The sequence below is a fragment of the Lipotes vexillifer genome, unplaced genomic scaffold (assembly GCF_000442215.2).
Source record: "Lipotes vexillifer unplaced genomic scaffold, Lipotes_vexillifer_v1.1 scaffold1077, whole genome shotgun sequence".
In the NCBI taxonomy this organism is placed as follows: domain Eukaryota; kingdom Metazoa; phylum Chordata; class Mammalia; order Artiodactyla; family Lipotidae; genus Lipotes; species Lipotes vexillifer.
The window spans coordinates 1,185,874-1,208,775 of record NW_006784237.1 but is presented as its reverse complement, the minus strand read 5'-3'; the positions used below and the strand labels follow the sequence as shown (position 1 = coordinate 1,208,775).

Here is a 22,902-nt window from a genome sequence, read left to right as displayed (position 1 = left end):
GCAGTGAGCATAGTATAAGGAGTCAGGGTAAGAGAGAAAGAAAGTAGAACAGAGTATGCCACTGGGTGGTTAAAAGGATAAATTTGCTGATGGTAGATGACATACATCTGAAGAATGTCATACAACTATTCAGTAGACATATAAGTGTGGTCTAGAGTTCTCACATGGGGAATAGGAACAGTGCCAGAGAAATACCAACTGGCAACAATCATAATATTCTATTTTTATCCCCACGTGAGTCTGGCCTGAGAATCAAGAATTACATGAGAAAGGACTGCATAATATTGAAACTGCTTGTATTGGAATGGAGTCGTGGCTGGCTGTGGTCATCTTGGTAAACAATGGAAAATCTCGTTTAATTGAATTGGCTTAAACTTGGTCCATTGTGTGAGGTTATGAATTTGATAACCTATTAAGGTCATCTCCCTAACCACTATAAATGTTCTAATGAATATTGCATTTTTCCCATCTTATTCCCAAAGATCAGAGCACTTTGGCATAGTCCTAGTCAAGTTTTATTATTTTCAAACTACAGATTCTAGAGTATAATAAAAATGCATTTTGGGGGCTTCCCTGGTGGCACAGTGGTTGAGAGTCCGCCTGCCGAGGCAGGGGACATGGGTTCGTGCCCCGGTCCGGGAAGATCCCACACGCCGCGGAGCGGCTGGGCCCGTGAGGCCGCGCCGCTGAGCCTGTGCGCGTCCGGAGCCTGTGCTCCACAACGGGAGAGGCCACAACAGTGAGAGGCCCACATACCGCAAAAAAAAAAAAAAAAAAATGCATTTTAAAAAGGCCATAATGCTCATCTACTTGAGTATTTTTAATATCAACAAGTAATTTTTATAAAGATAGCTCATATTTTTATACGTATTTTCAAAGTTCCTCCATCTGATCATGTTATCCTGTAAGAAGAGGTAAGAGATTTAGCAGGTAAGGAAACAAATGTGCTGAACTGGCCAAGGACGGTCAATCACTAAGTGATAAAGTTAGGTCTAGAACTGACATCTCTGGACTGCTAATCCAAGCCAACTCACTGAACCACACCAGACCACCTTTTTTCTGGTACCTTCTCCCAATCTTTGCGTCACTTCAACAATTCAAATATTATCCATGCCAATTCCACCAAAAAACTTAAAACAATGAGCTTCTTTAACCTACATTAACCAAGAAGTACCAGGCAGTTAAATCTCCCTAGGGCTTTAAATTCTTTTAAAGTAAAAGATGCTTTTTGACTTTGAGTTTTCAAACTTTGCTTTATTAGTGTCTTTCATGAAAAGAATGCCATCATTAGTTTATTTGTTTCTGTTCTGGATGTTCTTACAAAACTCTCTGTGGAGTGTTCTTCTCAAGCCTTAACGTTGTTCTTTCCATGAGTTGCACAACCCAGCTACCCAGCCAGAAGACAGACAAGGTATCCCCTATAGAGGTCAGGTTACCCTGTGATTTTATACCTCCAGCGCAAGGAATGACCACATTCTAATAAAAACTAATTCACTACAGGATAGAAAGAGACAACAGGGGAAAAAAAGACTTCCACAGCAATAAGAAAGTTTGTTTCCTCTTTGAGGAAGCAAATATTAAAGTTATTTCTGTTGTCGATCAGTCACACAAACACTTGGGTGCGCGCGCACACACACTTATCCAATCTACTCCCTCATAAAAATAATCTCATTAGTCTCAGTCACGGGAATCTCTGTATGACTTGTTTTTTGAAGATCAACTCAAATAACTAAATCTTACATAATCCTACAGAAAGTAAAAAGTTATTAAAATGATGAAGATATCCAGCATGCCAGGATATCTGGAAAGTCCCAAGTTCGTGTTATATTTTGTTGATATAAGAGTTTATACAACCCCAACACAAAAGAAACTACACAGACATTATTTATCATTATCTTCTCTTTAAAAATGAAACGCTTCCTTTTTCTGATATCCTTCAGCAGATGAATAAAATGATTTACACTAAACTCACATTAGCTTTGCATTATCACAGATTTTTCTTCTTTTTTGCTTCTTCACTTCCCCTGTGGCTGTACTTTAATATAACTTTATTAAATTCAAGGAACAGTTTGGGAAACTAGATCTTATACATCCAAGGAGCCCTCATATTGAGCTCATCCAAAGAATTCAAGAAATGACATTCCTGGGCTTCCCTAGTGGCGCAGTGGTTGAGAGTCCGCCTGCCGATGCAGGGGACACGGGTTCCAGCCCCGGTCCGGGAAGATCCCACATGCCGCGGAGCGGCTGGGCCTGTGAGCCATGGCCGCTGAGCCTGCGCGTCCGGAGCCTGTGCTCCGCAACGGGAGAAGCCACGACAGTGAGAGGTCCGCGTACCACAAAAAAAAAAAAAAAAAAAAAAAAAAAAAAAAGAAATTACATTCCTAAAATTTTGCAAGGGATGTTGTAAGCCGCACACAAGTCTTTAGTCTTCTTCATGATTATGATTGACAGAATTATGTAAACCAAAATGCTCAGGGTAATGAGAAGCTCTTTTGGCCTATAATGTTTTGATAGACATTTTAAATGGGAATGTAGACACATTATGTATAGTATAGGTACTATATGTGTATACATATATACTTAAACACATACATTTGAAAGATTCTTTTCAGAAGGACCTTCTCTATTTATTTTCTTGATCAAATATAAAATACAATTTTATTGTGAATGTAGTAAAATCTCCAATGTAGAGTATGTGTGAAAATCTCTTCAAAAGTTTTAGACAACACAGATCATAGAAAAAATTTATTATCATTTATCCTAAGTAATAGCTCGAAAGCTAGTTTTTTTACTCATTCAAAATCCCTTTGATATAGTTCCTACGCTACCTAGGGTTTTGAAGCCCTAAAATTTTAGTCCTGAGTTTTCACCTAGTAGCTTTAGAGGTTTTCATGGGACTCAAGATTGTAGAAAGAAATCCTGTAGGTAGAATCACTTAGAACTGATTTCACAGGTGCATGGTAATTATAAAGCAGAATTTCTGCCTTGGGACTACAGGGGATATATATTAAAAACATAGCCTAGCTCTAGAGAGCAACCATCCTGGAAGGTCCGCAAGCAGAAACAAGGACACTTAAACATCTCTTTTTGCTCCCTCTGCTGGTTGCTTTTGTAAAATAAAGAACGGGTACTTTAATCTCTTTCCAGAAAGGCTGATGCATTTTAATTTTCCCAGACTTTCAGAATTTGAGTGTCAAGACTTATCTGTTTGGTTTGTTATAACTAAGCTTTTGTGACTGAGTTGCTATGACTGAGTTGAGTCTTTGCTTGTCTAAATTATAAATGAGTGTGAAATATTAGATAAAAAGAGATCCTATGAAAATGGAAGTTCCATTAGAGGAACAGTTCAGAGGTTATTGAGCATGGTACAAAAGAGAATATATGACATCCTCATTTTAAAATAAAATATTTTTTAAAAATTTAAAAATAAATGAAATAAAATAAAATATCAAGCAGGGTATAAGCACTTATATATAAAATTAGTTAAGAAAAAGACAGTATATAATTAAGGACTAAATTGTATAGTATTGACTATATGTTGTAGACTTCAGAGAGTGGAAAAATTTCATAAACAAGAGACAGGAGTTGCAGTGAGACTCAAAAATGATTGATATAGAACACAGGCTGGAGTGTGATAGGAGTGGTTGCTGACAGAGCATCAGTAGTAATTAACTACCATCAATAACCCAATCTTTGGACTTTTCCACCCAAACACAACCTTCTTCCTATACATATAATTGCAACAATAGCAATAGCAACAATAGCATGTCCATATCTGACATAAAGAAAATATCTATATTCCAAATTAAAGCATGTGCATCTTCTCCCCAAAAGTGAATACCCACAATCATTCAGCCACCATCACTATCTCTGAGAGATAGTCAGTCCTTCTCTATCAAGTCAGTCACAACTTTGATCTGCTACCCACGGACCAAATAAGAAAGTTAATCACCGGTAATACACACTGTATAAAATATTAGAAAGCAACTAGAAGGAAGATATACTTGAGACTGCTGCAGGGTTCTTCCTCAGTGAGACAGATCTTTCCCTTCATTTAAGGAGCTCTGAGTCTATGATCTGATTCAGGTCAGGCAAGTGTGGGGGGGACTGTGAATTTCCATTGTAGTGAGTCACTCAGGACACTGCCAAACCTAGAGATTTTTTTAAGTAGGACCTTAGTAGGATATCATCAGTTTCAGTCCTAGAATCCCCCATGATCAGTTAGCCACTTCCAAAGTCTTCTGTGTGTCAAACTTTATTATTAACATTCTCACCCTGGTGATTACTACAGAACCACACGACCTTCCTTGGCTAATTAAGTGCTGCTAATTTGCCCTCAGTCAACCAAGGCTACCAATGTACATGGTGGTATCATCCCCTCCTAGAGATGCTAGCCACTGCAGTCTTTTTCACTAATGCTGCACTCCCCTCACCAATGAATTTCTTAATGTCTAGAAGTGTTTTCTATTATCCCCTTAAGGAACAAAGTTGTGAAATATCAAATCTCCCTAAATTCTTTGGATTTATCTTTCTACAAGGTACCAATTTATTGGGAGTTCCCTGGTGGTCCAGTGGTTAGGACTTGGGTGTTTTCACTGCCATGGCCCGGGTTCAATCCCTGGCCAGGGAACTCCCGCAGTCCACACCACGAGGCCGACAAAAAATGGTACCAATTAATTTCGGGTATTTTAACTTCATCAGGCACATTCCATTGATGAGTCCAGGTTTGAGGCAAGCAGCCAAATAATCAATTAGAGCCATTTCCAGGTGCTCAAGCTATTACATTGAATCTATCTTTATTTATTAAAGCATTTATCCATTTATTCAACAAATGTTTATTCAGCTTTCATTAGGTATCTGACAATAATCCATGTGCTGGAAAGACAGCATTGGATAAAACAAAATTCCCTGGCTTCCCTAGAGTCTACATTTGATGGGAGAGAGGAGAAAACAATAAACAAATAGGTATTTCTAAATACATAGTGCTTCGGAAGATAATTAGATGGGTGCTCTAGAAAGAAACAGAGCAGACTAAGGGAGACTGGGAGCAGTGGGGTGTATAATTTTAAGTATAGGGATCAGAGGAGGCAACTCTGAGAAAATGACCTTGAACAAAGTTTTGAAGGATGGAAAGAAATGGGCCAATGCAAATATACGGGAGAAGAGCAGGCCAGGCAGAGGCCATAGCAAGTGCAAAGGCTCCGAGGCTTATTTAAGAACAGAGAGGAGGCCAGTGGTGGCAGAACAGAGTGAGCAGATGGAAAATAATTGTTAGCATGATACTTCAGATAAACTCATAGTTTTGGAAATTAAATTGAATACAAGTCGAATTTTCCTCACTCTCCCAACTCAGTTACAGGTTTGTTAAGAACATGTGCTAAAACTTATCATTTTATATTAGCAAATACTTCATAGCCACCAGTGTCACTGGTTCTCTCAAGTATAGGGGTTAAATTAACTAGAATAATTCAGAGCCGTTCTTTCCACCATAGTCATCTCATAGCAAGTTTATCAATTGTCTGTTGTGATTCTCCCTAATCACCACAACTACAGGGGAATTATCAGTGTGAGCTGGGTGTGTATTACAAAGTAGGAATATAATGCTAAGACTTCAGCATCCTGACCAACGGTAATTAAATTTTCTTTTCAAATAAAGCAATAATCTTCAGAGAGCTTATAAAAAAGCCTGGCAACCTCTTCCAACTTGTCAATAAATATATACTTTTTATAGTCTGGCTTTTCTATTTTTAATTGGCATGCTTTAAGGGAAACACCCAAGTCATATCTTTTGAGTGGGGAAATTAATCATTGATTTGCCTCTAGGCAAATAACTTCATTAAAGTTGTGTGCTAAATGCCTGGTTTGTTTAAGAAACTGAATGTAGAAACTCATTTCTTATTCAAAAATTTTGTGATTCACCTCAGTTATCAAAACAGATTACATGTTGGGAAAATAATAAATAGGTTTTAATATGGAAAAAGCGTGTACTAATAATCAATAAAACCAATAGCAAAGCCTCATTGAAAAGCCAGAGCTGCAACCTCATGTTAATGGATGACATTACAGAGAAATGACTTTTCCATGGAAGTTTTCCTTAAGTAAACTGCTGATTTAGGACTGCTCATCTGTATAGAGAGATTAAGTAAATCAGGATGGAAACAACAGAACTTCTTATAACCCCATTTCAGTGGAAAGGTTAATTTTCACTTTATTGGTTGACTCTACTGTGTGTACCTGTCCTTGTTATTAAATTACTTACAAATGCAATCTGATGCCATCATCATAACAGCTTTGGGGGGCAGGTATTATTATCCCCATCTTACACATAAGGAAATTGAGGCTCCAGGGTAGGTGGACCTTCCCAAGATCATACATAGAGAAAGTGGCAGAACTTCTGATGCTACTTTACCACACCCCAAGCTGGCCCTGTCATTCTCTCTTGCCTCCTGGAATCAGGAGCATTTCCTGTAATGCCTTTATCAAACTATCACTTATTGTCTTCCTATAACATTTCCTACATTTTTTTCCAGGTTACTATTTATTAAGAAATCCTAGTCATTGCAGAACACTATCCCTGAACGTTGCAAACACTAAATTGGTCTATATTATAGTAAGGAATTTAACAACCAAACAAGCAAGCAGTCTTGAGATTTAAACAGTGAAATTTTCTTCATGGTTGTGTTTGCTTTTAACAGAACATGAAATATACACAGATTCATACAGGTCTGTGGGAAGCAATCTTTTCCTTTAAATACTGAAGAAAATACTTATGTATATATGTTCATATACAAACTATCATGAAATATTAAATTAATGTTTGGCTACAACAAATACCTACAAGATTCTATACAATTTTCTTGTGCTTATATATCACTGTATTGTTAATTATATTACAACTAGGGCTATTCCTAAATAGACTATTGTTTCTTAGTCTTTGAGTATTATTATTATTACTATCAATATTATTATTAAAAGTTAGACCTGTCATTTAGATATTTTGTTTATGTAATTTTTAGGTAAACAGCTTCCAAATAATATTTATATGGTTAATTATTTTTAAAAGGTCCACTCTAATTAGCAAATTCTTAATTCATAATATATGTGCAGTATAAAAACTACTAATTCCAACATCTCTGTGTGCTCATATTTTTTATTTTTATTATGAATCATATTTTTCTACTTCTTTTCATGTCTCAGTTTTGATTTTATATCAGCCACTGTGAATGAAACAATAGTTGAGACTGAAATTTGGAGATATTTTCCATAGAAACAGCTCCCCTTTCTTTGCCAGACATCTAGAGTAAAGTCCTGTGGTCCTAAAATTGATAAATCTATTTCATTCAAAGTCCTGCTAAATGATATACAGGAATAAAGAGGCAGACCTATTAGAGAATGGACTTGAGGACACGGGGAGGGGGAAGGGTAAGCTGGGACAAAGTGAGAGAGTGGCATGGACATATATACACTAGCAAATGTAAAATAGATAGCTAGTGAGAAGCAGCCGCACAGCACAGGGAGATCAGCTCGGTGCTTTGTGACCAGCTAGAAGGGTGGGATAGGGAGGGTGGGAGGGAGGGAGATGCAAGAGGGAAGAGATATGGGGGATATATGTATATGTATAACTGATTCACTTTGTTATAAAGCAGAAACTAACACACCATTGTAAAGCAATTATAAAAATGTTTTATAATTCCAATAAAAATGTTTTATAACTCCAATAAAAATGTTAAAAAAATAATGATATATGAATGAGAAGAAAGAGGTGTCAAGAGAAGCAGATCAGAAAAGTGAAAGATGAGAATTACTAATTATTTTTAAATAAAAGACAAAGGATGATAATAGTCATCATAATATAAACACTTATGAACAGTCACCATGCAGAGGGAACTGTGTATGCTTTACAAGCATCATATATATATATATATATATATTTATTTATATATTTATATTTTTATATTTTTTTTTCTTTTTTTTTTTTCGCAAAGTAGGCAGTGAAGGTTTAAGGAAACTAAGTAATGTGCCCAAAGTTACAGATAGAGAGTGAATCAGAATTTGAACTGAAGGCTGTCTGATGCCAAAGTATATACTTTTACCTGTGTAATATACTGCCTTCCTAAAACTCTAATGAATCCTTATAGATATCCTTAGCTCTAGCAGTTACAATCAGTGGTGTAGATTTAGAGGGCAATGTTACACACAATATCATTTCAGCAAAAGCAAAGACCCTGCTGATGTCTGGTACATGTGTTTACACTGGCTTTACAATATTAGATCACATTTTTATACTTGGAAAAAGCTATCGAACTGTCTAACAAACAGTAACAGTTTGTTTCATTATTTACTTTTTATTAATAACTAAACTCTTTAAAGGAAATGTTGTTCCCAAAGATTTCAAGCTTTTATAAAGAAAACATAACTAGATGATATGAATTTTCCATGCAAATGGAAGATAAATCAAAAAAAAAAAACTTCGGTCTAAATATCAGGGGGGGAAAATTCCTTAAGTCAGCCTTCACTATTAATAACACCAAGAACCAGTTTAGGCCAATGACAGACAACTCAGGTAAGAGGAACTTGTTTTCTCTCCTTATCTTTCACCTACGTCTACTCACACACAATAATACTTTTGCATCTCACCCTTCTTGCAATTCTCTCTCTCTTTCTCTCTGTGCATGGTAACAATATTTCTTCAATCCGATGGCTTTCCCTCTTACCCATTCTTCAAGTTCACTATTTTTGCATGACTTTATAATTTCCTAAGTCTCTTCCAAGTCATACTCACTCCTTGTTCAGACCTTCGATCTTTGAGATGTCCGTCAATCCTTGTGTTTGGCAATCTCTAGATCAAACGAGATTAGTAATCACACATACTTTGAAACCTGTGAATGTGATCAGGTGAACTTTAGAAAGAAACAGATGTGTAGAAATCTGGGAGGAGGTGTAACCCTTTGGAAAATAAAATTTTCATGTGCCAATCTGTTATTCATAGCATCTTCTCCACACAACTTGTAAATTATTGCCAAAGGACTTTATTTCCCTTGGAGATAACACTTTCTAAATTGTTTAGACATGATTTACGCTACTTACCATTTTTATCTGACTTCATTAAATGAAGAACTAATGAGTCAAAGCATCATTATCATTTCTTTCCACCATCATCACAATAAGAACTGGTAGCTTTCTGGATAAGGGGGTGGAGTGTAGGAACAAAATATCAGGCAGTATTAGCCTGACCATGGTGTAGGATAAGACAAAGTAGCTTTACTATAAATAATGTTACTAAATACAGTTTTCTTAAATCATTCATTAGCACCATTTTTCTTCAGAGAAGAAAATGAACGTTCCCAAAACTGACTATATAGACATCACAGACTGTCCATAGCAAAGAGGCAGTAGAACAAAACAACCAAGATAAACAGTAGTACTTACATAAGTGACTCGTTTACACCTGAGTAAGGAAAAATAAAAGTGTTTGTATCCTATTTTAATGTGGTAGTTACAAGTATGCATGGATGGGAAAATGTATTACCCTAAACCCCAAAGTAACATTTATCACAACTCAGATCCATCTTAGGGGGGCCTGGGGGGTGCAGGTGGTTAAAAGGTGAGAACAGCTCTTGTATGTGCTGTTAATTTAAGAGTGCGACCAGGATCTATAATTACTTCTGAAAAGAACAAGTAACAACTGAGTATATTAACTGTCAACAAACATCTGCTAAAAGTGGTAATTAACACCATAAGGCTCATGGAACTCAAGACAGACATCAGATCATCTATGTAGCACCACAGTAAATGTTTGCTGGGACATCAGACTATCTTAGCCTTGTCTGAAAATTTCCCTAGTTAAATACTCCTGGTTTATAGTCTAAAAAGCCTGCTTCATAAAAGCGTGAGGTGTCAGAAGTCCACACTAGTAGGTGTTTTTAAACACTAAGTTCATTGGAAATTTTACAATGAAATACCCGGTGTCAGGTCTCCAAAAATAAACTAGTAACAGAAAGGGAGAAATAACTAAACAGTCAAAACAGTCATTGCATAATCCATCTTCTAAAGCCCTAATGTAATCTTATCAAGGAAACCACTCGGCCTCTATTTGCTATTATTTTAAACAACTTTTCAACAGATTGTTAGAATAGAGCTTCAGGGCCCATATTTGAAAGTGGACAGCTATACTCAGAACAGAGAGAAAAGTCAGGTGACAGTCGACACCGAGTCAGGAAGAGAAGAAGGGGGAAAACTATAAAGAGAGCATCAAGAGTTATTGAATGCAGTCACCCAGTCCACTTTTTATATCTGGGACATTTCCTGTGTTCAGTATTGAGATGGCTTCTAACAATTCCTGAAAGATCCGTCTCTTTTCAGAAAGTCACTCAGGTCTGTGTCACAGTCAGCTGAGAATCCCAGACACTAAGGCCCGCTTTAATGAGATTATTTTCATATATGTAATTGGAGGTCTACAGGAGATACACACATAAACGTAACAGACTAGAAATTGCAGCATGCTGACATGATGTTTGCATCATAATGTTAATTTATATACACTGCTTGAGTTTTCTGTTCAATTACATTTGTTGCTTCATTTGCATAAAGGCGTAGATGAAAAATTAAGATATACTCAACATCATTAGTTAGTTATTAGGGAAGTACAAATCGAAACTACAATGAGATATTCTCCAGGATAGCTATAATTTAACTAAAATAAAATAAAACAGAAATAAATGTTGGGGAGATTATGGAGAAATTGGAAGCTCATCCTCATACATTGCTGGTGAGGATGTAAAATGGTTTGGCCACTGTGGAATTCGACATTTCCTCCAAAAGTCAAAAGATAGAGTTATCATATGACCCAGCAATTCTACTCCTAGGTATATATCCAAGAGAACTGAAAACATATGTTCACACAAAAACTTGTACATGACTGCGGCCCGTAGGCGCCCAGGCCTGGCCGGAGCTCCCGCTCGTCCCCCGCGCCCCCGGCCCGGCCTCGCCGGCCTCCCCTTGGGCCCAGCGCGGTGCCGGGGTCAGCGGTTCTCTTGGGTCTCGGGACAGGTCATTTCTGATTTTGACATGACCTTGAGCAGGTCTGCATATAATTGAAAGCGATGCCCTTCTTCTTACAATATTCTGGATAACAGCAAGATCATCAGTGAGGAGTGCCGGAAAGAGGGGACACGGGTTCGAGCCCTGGTCTGGGAGGATCCCACATGCCGCGGAGCAACTAGGCCCGTGCGCCACAACTACTGAGCCTGCACATCTGGAGCCTGTGCTCCGCAACAAGAGAGGCCGCGACAGTGAGAGGCCTGCGCACCGCGATGAAGAGTGGCCCCCGTTTGCCGCAACTAGAGAAAGCCCTCGCACAGAAACGAAGACCCAACACAGCCAAAAATAAAATAAATAAATTAAAAAAAAAAACTTGTACATGAATGTTCACAGCAATATTAACCATAATAGCAAAAAGTGGAAACAACTCAAATGTTCATCAATTGATGAATGAATAAATGAAATATACATACAACAGAATATTGTTCAGTCATTAAAAGTAATGAAGTAGTGATACATGCTACAACTTGGATAAATCTTGAAAATATTATATTAAGCTAAAGACGCCAGACACAAAAGGGTACATATTGTATGATTCAGTTGATATGAAATGTCCAGATTAGGCAAATCCATACAGACAGAAAGTAAATTTGTGGTTGCCAGGGGATGGGGGTGGGAAGCATTGGGAATAGAGTTTATTTTGGGAGGTGATAGAAGTGTTTGAGAATTAGTGGCTATAGTTGCACAATAGTGTGAATATATTAAAAACCACAGGAGTGTGTACTTTAAAATGGTTAAAATGATGAATTTTATGTTATGTGAATTTTATCTCAATAAAAAAAAGAAATCAAAATATGTACATTTTGTTTCCATGTTATCATTCTCTAAGTCCACTGTGTTTAAATGCTTCCACAGATAATTAAATGCATTCAAAAAGTTAATGTTCAACTCTCTGATCTGACAAGCAGGATTGCTTCTAGGTACTTCATAATGTTTCAGTTCCCAAAAGAATACACTTTACTGAACCTTATAAAATATTTAAAGGGGGGCTTCCCTGGTGGCACAGTGGTTGAGAGTCCGCCTGCCGATGCAGGGGACACAGGTTTGGAACACGGGTTCATGCCCCGGTCCGGGAAGATCCCACATGCCGCAGAGCGGCTGGGTCCATGAGCCATGGCCGCTAAGCCTGCGCGTCCGGAGCCTGTGCTCCACAACGGGAGAGGCCACAAGAGTGAGAGGCCCGCGTAATGCAAAAAATAAATAAATAAATAAATAATTTAAAGGGATATAAGACTTTAATATAGAATGTGTTACCTACATAATACTCTACCATGCCATTCATATTCCTCTTGGCAGAGGGCAATCTTCTCCTCAAATATTCCATATAGTCTTAGAAACAGAGGAAAAAAAGGTAAAAATTATGGCCTATTTTCATATAGGTCTAATAGAGTTGGTCAGTATTATCTCTTCTATGGGATATACTTTAAAGGAGAGCAATTCAGAATAGCTGAGGATTTTCTAAGCAGCCCACTCCAGTTCTTCTTTAGACAGGCACTTTCTTTCCTTTAAATTTTAAATTGTCTTCAAAAATAAAATTTTTTTTAGATATATATATTTTTTAATTAACTAATTTATTTATTTCTGGCTGCATTGTGTCTTCGTTGCTGTGCGCGGGCTTTCTCTAGTTGCAGCGAGCGGAGGCTACTCTTCATTTCAGTGTGCGGGCTTCTCGTTGCAGTGGCTTCTCTTGTTGTGGAGCATGGGCTCTAGGCATGTGGGCTTCAGTAATTGTGGCACACAGGCTCAGTAGTTGTGGCTCGCAGGCTCTAGAGCACAGGCTCAGTAGTTGTGGTGCATGGGCTTAGTTGCTCCACGGCATGTAGGATCTTCCCAGACCAGGGCTTGAATCTGTGTCCCCTGCATTGGCAGGCGGATTCTTAGCCACTGTGCCACAAGGGAAGTCCTCCCCACAAAATTTTTTTTTATTAAAAATCAATTTATTGATATGCAAACTAACTGGACCAAACAGGACAAACAGGATAGAAGCAATACTCTAAACAAGCGTCAACTTAAGAGCTCTGATGCCAACCAGGAGGACACCCAAACACAAGTTTAGCATGGGGGTAAGAGTCTATGTCTTCTGGTGAAGGCAAAGCCATTTGGTTGGCACTTCGTAGGAATATCTTTCCACCAGGGCATCATCGTAAGGTATGAGCCACGAGTCTCCAGTTGTTTGCACCATCGTGTCAAAGGTGAGAATATGCTGAAAAGTTATTTTTGATCCCGGATGCCTACAAATAATAGCCAGCTGATGTCCTTGCTGCCACTTAAAGAACAGGTGTTGGGTCTTGGCATCAGGAACACAGGCCTTGTGGTCCCGCATCAGATCTTTTGTGATAAACTTGCAGTGGTTCCCTGAGGGCAGTGTGGCATACAGAAGGAACGGCATCCTCTGAGATGTTGTCAGTAAAAAAAAAAAAGCTGGCTTGCTTTTGCACATTTTCCATACCATTCTTCCTCCACCAGGAATTCTGCATTAAGATATGCTTCCAGCCCAGGACCAGCACTTGAAGATTCTGCTTGGCTAGTTGAGAGACCACATCCAAGAGAACTTGAGATTCACGAGCCTTAGGAAACATTTTGGCAACATTGAGCTCATCAATGACAATATCAAAAGGAGGACAGTATTTTACAAAGTTCTGAAACCTCAAGTTCCTGAGGTGCTGTCTTTTTGTATTGGTCACCTCCATCTATCACATCCCTCATGATTTTTTCCTTGAGAAATTCATACTCTTCTGAACTCAGGTGAATAGACTCTACAGTTTTTCCACAGCCCAAACACTGACGACTTTGCTGGACTGTGGTGAATTGTCCTTTCCATTGCTCTCCAGGAACACTTTCAAACTATGCTTTTATACTGTGTGCAAATGACTCCCCAGTATATAGCTGATTATTTCTTAGATACAACAGAATGTCATGTAGTTTGTTTGAATGCGATCATCTTTCATGTCTTTTCCAAAATCAAAGAAGGCTTTTAATGTTTCCAACATAGGAAAAATATCATGACCTAACAACTCTTGATACAAATTCCAAGCTACATTTACACCTTGATGAAAGAGGGCTCCCTGGATACAGTCACTATAGTTCTTTTTTTAAGGAATCATGACTTGTTTGATGTCCTCTAACAGCAGCAAGGCCTCTCTCCATCTGTCTGTATGGATTAATCCCTGGATGAGACGAGTGTATGCTCCAGATTCCAAACGCTTGTATCTGGCTTTCATGATTTCATAGACATCAATAATTTCTGATGTCTGCTTATGAAAAACACAGAGATACAAATACTTGACCAGCAAATTATAGCCTACAATACCATTGTTTTTTGCAGCTACCTATGCCAGCACAGATTTGGCCACATCTACAGAAATATGGCATTTAACCATCTGTGAAACGATCCAATTTTCAAAGTTAGCCTTTTCTTTGAAATCTTCCTTAAGTTTATCCCACTCTTCTGAATTCAAAGGTTTTGTCGGGACTTGAATAATGTTCTTCACAGGTGGCAAGACGTGCTCTTTACTCAGAGGATTCATCTGTTATCTCTTCTTAGCCGCTCCAGCTGCAAACATGTGAGCAGAATCGGCAGAAACTTGCTTATTACTGCCCTCATCTTTTTTCCTGACATATCTGGCTTTGGCAATCAGCAGATTCATTGCTTTGGTATTTTGTGGAGACACTGTTTTAAGAGAAAACCACTTCTCTTGGTTCCTGAGGCCATAACAGTCTTTGAGAAAGAGAGAGAGAAAGAAAGAGTGACCTGGGCCTAGCCCAAGGTATGGGTTGCTCTTCCAAAGTTTAGGAAAGCTTTGAATACCAGTGAAATAGAAAGTCATTATGCAGTTAAGTCAGTGCCAGATTGTGAGAGAGATGTTCAAAATGCCCCAAATTCTACAGCATAATTAAGGGATTTGCAGGTAGGGGGCAGAGAATCGAAGCGCAACTTTCTAAAAGATGATTTTCAGCTTCTCACAGACAGATCAAATGCTTTTGGGGCTAGCAGCAACGAAGCTTGGTTGAGTTCTCTCCATTAAACAAGGATATGGGAACATCCAACCTTGGTCGCAAGCTCCAGGACCAGGGGACAGAGCAGGAATCCTCTGGTGCCTGTTACATTCCAGTCCGCGAACAGCAACACCCACATACCATGCAACCATAAACGCGGTGGAAATTCCCAAAAATATTTTTTTAAAGAATTTTATTATTAAATTTTCTAAATCTTACTAAGACAAAGAATTAAGCATTAAAACATTATCTTAGGGTTACTGAATATACTATTTTTTGAATTTTATTTTATTTTTCTATACAGCATGTTCTTACTAGTTATCTATTTTATACATATTAGTGTATATCTGTCAATCTCAATCTCCCAGTTCATCCCACCACCAACCCCCCACCGCTTTCCCCCCTTGGTGTCCATACATTTGTTCTCTACATCTGTGTCTCTATTTCTGCCTTGCAAACTGGTTCATCTGTACTATTTTTCTAGGTTCCACATATATGCATTAATATAAGATATTCATTTTTCTCTTTCTGACGTACTTCACTCTGTATGACAGTCTCTAGGTCCATCCACATCTCTACAAAGGACCCCATTTCATTCCTTTTTATGGCTAATATTCCACTGTATATATGGTTCTGCTGGGGTTGTCAACCACAGTAAGTCACCCTCCTCGCCCTCACAAAATAAAAATACAAATTCTCTTTCTCTCAGATACAAACACACATGTAGAGGTGGGTACAGGAGCTCAGATCAGCTAATCAGATGCTCTCTGGACATTTCCACTCTCAAGAGGGCACCCACAGGGTCCAAAAGCAGCACCCAGAGGTTTGGGCCTCAGATTTCTGAGGCTGAAGTCCCTGTAGCTTCTCAAGTTTTGTCTGTCCTAAGGCCTGATTTTTCAAATCTTCGTTTAATTCTCTAAGCAATCCATTATATCTCCAGGATATGTCTTCTCCCTTGTTTGACTTAGTCAAAGTCATTTTCCTTCGCTTACTGCAAAGAACCCTAACTGATGCGGCAGGGCTCACATTCAGGGCGTTCTGAGGCAGTGCAACTGGTAGAAATGGCCTTGGACTTGGTTGGAGTTGCAGGGGGAGGGGCACGTAAAAGGCTCCCAGTCTTGGTTGAGCCCTGATTCCTTACGTAACACTGAGCAATCAGGACACTTTTCTGAGGCCCATGTCTCACAGCTACTAAATAAGGAGTTGAGCTTAGAGACTTCTTTTTTTTCCAGCTCAAAAACTGGACAGTTGTTTTTTTTTTTTTTTGCTGTATGCGGGCCTCTCACTACTGTGGCCTCTCCCATTGCGGAGCACAGGCTCCGGACAAGCAGGCCCAGAGGCCATGGCTCACGGGCCCAGCCACTCCGCGGCATGTGGGATCTTCCCGGACCGGGGCACGAACCCGTGTCCCCTGCATCGGCAGGCGGACTCTCAACCACTGCACCAGCAGGGAAGCCCCAAAACTGGACAGTTTTATGAATGAAAGGGAACTGAGTAGGACAGGAGAGTAGGCTAGCATAGACTTGCTTTGCCAATATGACTTCACAGGACTTGGAGGAATTTTTCTGAAGGAACTGTGGTGACTCTCAGCATTGTCGCCCTCTACCACTGAGAGGACTTGGCTGAAAGCTGCTGCCAATGGGAGCTCTGCCAACAGGACCAGCTGACCGAGTCCAAGGCCACATCCATGCTGCCTGAAGTTCCTGCCAATAAGGGGCTGCTTCATCGAAACCTTGCTGGGGTCTTGCCAACAGTTAACATTTCTAGAAAGGTGTCAGCCCATGGTGACCATATCCAGCCCTCACCACCTTAGTGTGAATCACTCTTAAAATGTGAGGGAGAGAAGAGACTGCCAGCTTTTGCATAGATTTCTTGAGGAGAATGAACAGAAGTTTCCTACCAGAAATACATTGTGGGTTTGATTCCTGGAAGATGCGTGCAAGGGAAAGCACATGGGACCTGTGGAAATCTCCCCAGGCCCTAGGGTCCCAGTATGCTGTGCCCAGGTGTCGCTTCTCAGGTGGCACACAATGTACAACCACAGGACACCATGACACTGGAGCACAAGAGGAAAAACCAGGGGTGGCAGAAGCTGTCACACTTCCTAAAGAAGAGCCTGGAGAAATGGAAAATGAAGTCTGCCCAGAAACAATAAGCCAACTTGCTCTAACAAATAGTATTAGCCCCAAGGAACTCTTAACTTGTAGAAAACGTGTAACAGAATGGAAATCAACGAACGGTAATTCAGGGCACCGTCTTAGGTGACCCCGTGATTGGAGAAACTCTGCAGAGTGAAAAGATGTTTTTTGCAACTAAGGCTTTTTCCAAGCTAACTGGGATCCCCAGAGAGTAGGAACCCAAGAAAAGGATGAAGTATATTTTGGAAATGTCTCCTGTACATTCCTCTCTTCTGTTGTTAAATTACACCAAAGCCCAAGCTAGGTACCACCGGATGAACAGAAGGCTCATTTACAAGCCAAAGATATAAGTGTTCTCGAAGTAAACTGTGATGTTACCTATGAGACCAGTATAGTCCTACTTGAATGACTCTCGAATCAGGTAGCAAAAACCAAGCTGCACAAAGAGAGATGAGAAACAGTTAAACAGCCAAAAACAAAGAAGAAAATGGACATATCTTTGTCTCTTCTTTATTCCCAGCTACTGAAAATGAGTAAGAAGGAATAAAAGAGATAGATGTATTTTTAAGTACAACCTACACATCAAAACTAAGGGATTTCTAAATGTTGGAGGGAAAGCTAAATGTCACTCACCCTGTATATTATATCTGACCACCTAAATTCGAGTTATAGGAGTTCCTTTAAAATGGGGAAGCACAGGAAAGAAAATATTTTGCTGTAAGTAATAACCAGAGTGAATTCTTACGGAAGCATCGTACACCCGTTGCATTGAATGCACCTGGGTAGTAGCTCATAGGAACTGAAATAGTTAAGCATCATTTCCAAAACTGTGCTCTATATAAATTAGTTCATTGAGATATTACTAGGTGTTTCACAACAGCCCCTCCACGATAAAATAATTTGAAAACATTCACTTCCTGCAGATGTTCAATGCACATTAGCATTTTAAAGACTAAGAAGCTCTACATTCAAATAGCTTATTTATTTTCATATAAACTAGTGTTTCTAAAAATTATTTGGCCATGGGACCATTTTTCATATAAAAATTATTAAAAAATCTTCTGTAATAGTTTTCCAAAGAATATAATTTAGAAAAGATATACCTACAGAAATTAATGAAGTTTATGTAAAAGCTAAATTTTTAACAACTGTAGACAGATCTCTTTTTCAGTTTGTACATGATACTAAATACAAGAAAATTACAAGTTCAATCTGAGCTTCAGTGAATTTGTTTGCAATGTGGCATCAGTTGAGAAACAAAGTTCTAATTCTGTTTCAGCCACTCGCTGGCTTTGATATTGGACAACTTAACCTCAATGACTTTCAGCCTTCAAGACTGAGAAAATCGGATGCTCAACGTTGCTAATTACTAGAGATAGGCAAATCAAAACTACAGTGAGGGGGGCTTCCCTGGTGGCACAGTGGTTGAGAGTCCGCCTGCCGATGCAGGGGACACGGGTTTGTGCCCCGGTCCGGGAAGATCCCACATGTCGCGGAGCGGCTGGGCCCGTGAGCCATGGCCGCTGAGCCTGCGCATCCGGAGCCTGTGCTCCGCAACGGGAGAGGCCACAATAGTGAGAGGCCCGCGTACCGCAAAAAAAAAAAAAAAAAAAAAAAGATGCATGCACCCCAATATTCATTACAGCACTGTTTACAATAGCCAAGACATGGAAGCAACCTAAATGTCCATCAACAGAGGAATGTATAAAGAAGATGTGGTACATATATACAATGGACTATTCCTCAGCCATAAAAAAGAATGAAATAATGCCATTTGCAGCAACACAGATGGACCTAGAGATTATCATACTTAGTGGAGTAAGTTAGACAGAGAAAGACAAATATCATATGACATCACTTATATGTGGAATCTAAAAAATGATACAAATGAACTTATTTACAAAACAGAAACAGATTCACAGACTTCAGGAATAAACTTATGGTTACCAAAGGGGAAAGGTGGGGGGAGGAATAGATTGGGAGTTGGGGATTAACATATACACACTACTATATATGAAATAGATAGTCAACAAGGACCTACTGCATTGCACAGGGAACTCTACTCAATATTCTGTAATAACCTATATGGGAAGAGAATCTGGAAAAAAATGGATATATGTATATGTATAAATGAATCACTTTGATATGCACCTGAAACTAACACAGCATTGTAAATCAACTATACTCCAATATAAAATACAAATTAAATTTTAAAAAAATTTAAAAACAGAAATCTTGATTTCTTGGCAAAAAAAAGACTGAGAAAATCATTAAGATATGTGTGTACGTAATTTAGCACTATATTCAGCACATACTAAGTACTCAAAAACAGTTTGTATTATGGTAAGAAAATCAGTGTGTAGCAAAGAACTAGGTCCATGAATAAAGAAACAGCCCTAAATAGAACTAGGACAAAATTTCTCTATGAAAGCCCATTTCTCAGGTGCCTTAATAAAGAAGAATGCACACTCAACAACAGGCCTAGAGGCCGGCATGCCTAGGTACTATTTATACATGTGCACTAATTTATGTAACACTCCAGTAAATTTTTTTTAAACAGCTATGTGTTCCTAAAACAGGCCCAGTTTTTTCTTGACTTAAAGTCTTCGTACTCCAGTGACACTGTGGATGGACCTTGAGAACATTATGCTAAGTAAGGTAAGTCAGACAGAGAAAGACAAATACTATGTGATATCACTTAGATGTGGATTCTAAAAAAGCCAAACTCTTAGAAACAGAGAGTAAAATGGTGGTCAGCAGGAGAGGGAAGGTGGGATATGGGACAGATGTTGTTTAAGGGCACAAACTTGCAACAAGTAGTAAATAAGTCCTAGATATCTAGTCCACAATATAGTGAATATGGACAACAATATTGTATTATAATCACCAAGTTGCTAAGAGACTAGAACTTAATTATTACAACCACTGAAAAGAACTTATGTAATGTGATAGAGGTCCTAATTGTACACTAAAATGACAATCATCTTACAACATATAAATGTATCAACTTTTTTTTAAAGTCTTCATACTCACTTCCCTTTGTGTGGAATGGCTTCTCCCACATGTGCATATGGCTTGTGCCCTCAGCTCCTTCAGAGCCCTTATCTGTGAGGCACCTAACAGGTGTTCAGACCTCTGACCTGAGGTTTTCCCTGATCACCTTATATAAAATGTAACATGTAAAATGTAACAATCCCTACCCACCCACCAACCTAAAACTGAAATGTCTGCTATTTTTCTCCACAAGTATTTTCTAACACCCTCTGACATACTACATATTGACTTGCCATTTGTTTACTGCCTGTTTCCCCTACAAAAATATAAGACGTATGGAGGCCTTGTCTGTTTTGTTCATTCCTGTGTCTTCATCTCCTTGAATAGTTCCTGACCCATAGTGGGAATTCATAAATATATGAATAAACAGTATGAAGATAAGTATCTTCTTTTCACCTCCTCTCATTAGTCTCCCAGGGACAAAAGTATACACTACATGCCATTTTTTAAGTCACCATTATTATTTTTATGTTGCCTTTTTTCTAAAAATGTTTTAAAGTGTCAAAATGAAATTTAAAGCCTTTAAAATTCAAACCTGCAACATTAATATAGTATTTATGCCTTATAAATCATGAATTTATCCTTGATGCTTTTTCTCCATACATTACACAAAGCATACTCCGTTAGTTAACTCAAAAACAATTTCCTGGATTACATATACTTACCCTCACAAATTCCCCTACATTCCTTAAATTTTAAACAGAATAGTAACATGCAGCTTTGTCTTTAAGATCATTAAGCTCTTCGTTATCTTATACAAATTCCTAACCCTTTGAGCTAGACAAGTAAATATCTATAAACACACTGCCCCATGAACATGTTTTATTACCCCCTTATCTATAGAAGAGTTGGGGCTTCAATCAGGCTAACATCTCATCTGAACTTCTTCCAACCCTTCTAGCCAGTCATTCTTGGCATGGATTGGATTCCACCTAACAGAGATTGCCCAAATTTTGCCGAACGTAGCAAATACCCTCCCTCTACCCAAATTAATGCACAAATATTAAATACATATCTATATTGTAAATAGATTTAAAATATACAAATAAGGCTATTTCTCTTACATACATCCACTGAGAATACTTCTACCAGGACCCAGAAGCAAATACTTTTCACAATAATTAGTTGGACACTCCATGAAATGAATATGAAGTGAAGAGAGAGTTCCTGCTCTCATCCCATCAAACTGTAGTTCTAGCCCTTTACCCCTGGCTTCAGAAAAAAAGTGGACAAGACATTTTGGAAACATTCCTTGTGATAGAGAGAACTGCTAACGTGTGATGGTCTAGCCTGCAGTGTGTCTACCTCCTCGGTACACTGAAGCCTTAATAAAGATTTAAAAAATAAATAAGTAAATAAAAATAGATTCTGGACTCTGTCAGATGAAACGAGCTGGCTTTTCTGTGGCATCAGCCTTGTGTGCCAGTGTCCGCAGGGTCCTCTTTCCTTCCCACTGCATCTCAGAGCTTGAATTTTCACATGGCAAAGTCCAGTCCATGGAATCATTGGCTGCACATTGGAGAATATTAGAGAGACCAAGAAAGGGTCTGACTTCTTCTAAAATGTATTACTGACATTTTTCTAACTATTGAATAGAGACTATTCAATATCCTACCCTGGGCATAATGGGCTAATTTATAAGACACACTACTAGCCCGGTCCAGTAATAGAGAAGAAAGAGTAAAGACAAAATTTCATTCTTTCAGCCGTCTGAGGATTTTTCCATGCCAAATGCAAAATACCTCTTAAGTTCAGGGCATTTTGCATGATGTTTCTATTTTTTATGTGCTCAATTTCAATACGTAATTTAGAAATATGAAAAGCAGGCTAGGGTCTTTTGTTCTGACTCTTTTGTGTTCAGAATAATTCATGTTACTGAAGTCATGTTTGCCATTACTTAGTGGACGTTTCTGTTGCTAAAGGCAGGTTATTTTTCCCTTTTCTAGGATCTTCTGGTCTACAATTAATGTATTAAGGAAAAAAAATATCAGGGTTTTTACTAGAAAATATGCTTGAATCCAAGTTCTAAATATGCATATTTGAAAGTATTAGATTGAATGACAAACCGTGGTACACAAATACTAACCACACCGATCATAAATAGTACGCATTATAACCTGGATATGTGCCAGGCACTTGCCAGGCCACTTCACATGAAATAAACTTACACTTTACACAGGGCCTTTATTTCCAGGCGTGGCCGCAAATATTCACTTCATTTGTATTTCCATGTGATAACTGGAAGGCAAGTATTATTTTGCTTTCATTTACATGTAGAAAAATGGTGACAACGTTCATGTTTTGTTTATGAAAAAATTAAAGCAACAGCTTAATGTTTCAAGGAAGTCAGGAGGCAGAAGGAAGTCCAGTGCCTTTATATGCTTCTGATTTTTCCTCATGAAATATTTTCTATGAAATTATATTTTCCAAGCATTAGACTATCTCAAGTGCTTTTTCATACGATATCTCATTTGAACCTCACAATTGCTCTCTCATGTGTGTGCCTGCATGTTTTCCACTTTGGACAGTAATGTTTTGGCCCTTCTTCCAAAAGTAAGCATAACCCCATTTTTTGTGTGTGTTAAACTTTTTAATCCAGTTGTGTGAAACACTC

The 22,902-nt window shown here is 38.5% G+C and overlaps 1 pseudogene; it reads right to left on the bottom strand.

The window, feature by feature from the left end:
* Positions 1-13,171: 13,171 nt before the first annotated feature.
* Positions 13,172-14,930, bottom strand: LOC103084420 (mitochondrial ribonuclease P protein 3 pseudogene; annotated as a pseudogene).
* Between the last annotated feature and the right edge of the window lie 7,972 nt (positions 14,931-22,902).